The 3,109-nt window shown below is 34.0% G+C and overlaps 1 pseudogene; it reads right to left on the reverse strand.

The window, feature by feature from the left end:
* Positions 1-842: 842 nt before the first annotated feature.
* LOC133174590 (uncharacterized) lies at positions 843-2,458 on the reverse strand (annotated as a pseudogene).
* Positions 2,459-3,109: the final 651 nt, after the last annotated feature.

Raw genomic sequence — 3,109 nt, forward strand, 5'->3', positions numbered from 1 at the left:
TTCTGTCTTTGTCAGCATACGATACAAATGCATCAAAGTGGCACAAATCTTTTGGTAATGCGTCCGACCTACGAACATTAACTATATAAGTTCGTTTGGCCACATAATACATATATCTTAGTTTCCATCTATATCTATAAAGAAGACGACTGATGGTGATTGTTGAGATTACGATTATTAATGACGTCATACTGACGATGATAAGAGTATACGAGGAACACTGCTTTTCCAACAGCTCGAATAGTTGATTGATTTCTGAAAATTGAATTCTTGAGGAATTTAAAAAAAAGTGCACACATAATCATCAAAATGAAGAAAGTCAATGTTCTTGTAATTAAGGATCCATTTCATGAAATCCAAGTTTTCACAGTTGCATCTTAATTTCTTGCCCTTAAGATTCACATAGACAAGCTTCTTTTGTGATATTACGTCTTACATGTTCAAAGTTTTTAAACATATGGTCGATATATATCTGGTTCTCGGAGAGGTCTAGGTAAAAAAAAAAGAGACCATATGATTTATTGGTACAGTTAACTTACTCAAAGAATGAGAACTGGGCTTAAAAATTTCCAGTTGTTCGAATTGCAGATTATTTCTTGGGAAGTTTAAACGATTCTGCTTCGTGAAAGGTTTTGCGCAAATTTTGAAATAAATTTCAGTCGACGTCACTTTCAAGAGTTTCCCCCAAAGCATTATGGAAAAGATCAAGAAAAGACAACAATTCATTTTTTCATTGTAATCAGATTTCTATACCGTGATTATTTTTTTTTATGCACAGTCAAACGAAATTTGATGATAAACAATATTTAATATTGTTTTTTGTTACTTATTCACACTGTTCATCATTCTAGATATTTGATCATTTGAATTTTTCCAGTATGCCTGTTTCCAATAACAAGATTGTGGTCAGTATCAATACTCAGTCCTCCATTACATAGATGTTCTATATAACGGACAAAGTTACCATCACAGTCTATGATGTGGATTATGTTGTTTGAAATGTCACTTATCAGTATTTGGGTAATGACATCAGCAGCGATTCTAGATGGTTTAAACTTTTGTACTTTGTTTGATTGGAGAGATTGCCCAGATACTTGAATCTTAATCGCCCAGATGAATCCACCACAACAACTGCATCCATAGCTTGGTCAGCAACACAGATATCACCATTACCGTTTTCAGTCAGGAGAAGCAATTTTGTAACACCAGTAGAAAACAAAGGCTGTCCCAGACGGTCATACTGGATCTTCTGAACTTCCTTTGTCCCTGAGTATCTTACAATTCTACTCTGTTTCTTATTCAGAGAACACATGCTCACTAATAGATTCCCATTACCTGTATAAAATAGACCTAAAGGAATCCATCCATTTATACTCAGTAATGTTTTTACTTTGCCCTTATCATAGGTATAGACTTTTGGCTTTTCCTGAAAGGAAAAGACAGAAAACACTGGTTTCTGCTGTAAATTAATGGTTAATGCTAACACATCACCCTTTGTATGAATTGTTTTTAAGATGGATCCTGTTCTGTCTATTTGTTTTATTGTTCTGTCATCTCCACTGGTCAAGATCTTATCTCTCCCCACACACTGCACTCTCCACAGCTCATGCCCAAATCCATAAGAACTTTGTATTGTACTTTGTACCACTGGGTCATCCATCAGTTTCAACATTCTAGGCCTTTTCAAGTCATACCCAGTCTGAAGAAAACCAAACATTTCAGAAATTTGGTCTTTTATAATAGTACCAGGGAGTAACTGTGGACAAGAAATTCTTGGTAATACTGGGCCTCTACGGAAATTCCCATTTCTTGATTGGTAGTTTAGTATGGCTCTGGCATCATTACCTCTAATGATATCTTTGTTCCTTTGAACAATTTGATTGACTTCTATTTCAGCTTTTTCTTTGAAGGATTCACTTTCTCTGCTCTTTCGCACACCTTCTCTCTTATGTCTGGCTATTTCATATGCCAGTTGAATGCTGGTCTCACATACAACTTTGCAAATTTTTTCCTCTTGTTCTTTTATTGCAGAGAGAACTTTGTCAAATTCAATAGTGTGTGCACTTAGATTGATGTTTCTGTACTTTTGAACAATTGTATTTTCCAGTTCTTCTGTGTCAGATATGAGTTGCTGTTTACGTTCCTGAAGAATGTTATTGATATTGGTAAATTTATGCTTTTTGTGTGAACCCATCAGGCATTGAAAACATATTGGTATTTTACAGTCTAGGCAGTATTTCTCACATCGAATTTTCTTGTGTATAGGACAGGTGAAGAGAGTAAAGGTGTGTTCTCTTCTGGAAGTGTATTCCACAACATCATGTTTTCTTGATTTGTTGGCCATGTGTTTTGGAATGCATGAGTGACAGAGGTCTACTTGACAAAGAGTGCAGTGATGTTCCACAGGGTAAGAACACAACTGACAGCGAATGACGTCCTGTCCTTGGGTGGTAGCCATATCTAATTTGAACTGTAATATGAATAAATTCATTTATGTGAATACAAAAATACTGATATCAAATAGTGGTCCATTGTTTTCATGCATATATATAATTAATACATGTACATGTATTTGTTTGTGCTAAAAATAAGGATTATAGTTGGAAGTCTGTAAATAAAATAAAACTTCAATATTTACACAGTTTCACAAATAATCAATAAATAATGAATTAAAAAAGATATGTATATGAAATGGAAAAATTATGCATCTTGTTTCCTATGTTAAGTTGTCTTTGTAAACTATTTTTATTTTCATCTTCCTCTTCAGAACAACTGGACCGATTTCAATCAAACTTGCCACAAAGGACTGTTACAAAGCGAAATGTAATAACAAAGCAATATGTAATAAACCCGGATTATTGCATTTTGCGTTATTACATTTTGCTTCAATATCAACGCAGAATGTCATAATGCAAAATGTAAAAACATTTTTAAGGTTATTACATTTTGCGTTATTACATTTTGCGTCGAGATCAACGCAAAACGTAATAACACGATTTTTGGATTATTACATTTTGCGTTGTTACATTTTGCGTCGAGATTAAGCAAAATGCAACAACACAAAATGTAATAACACACTTTTTGGTGAGTGAGGTTGAGAATAATTTTC

This window comes from Saccostrea echinata, unplaced genomic scaffold (assembly GCF_033153115.1).
Source record: "Saccostrea echinata isolate AGI-Se365-2 ecotype Australia unplaced genomic scaffold, CSIRO_AGI_Sech_v1 ptg000058l, whole genome shotgun sequence".
Lineage (NCBI taxonomy): Eukaryota > Metazoa > Mollusca > Bivalvia > Ostreida > Ostreidae > Saccostrea > Saccostrea echinata.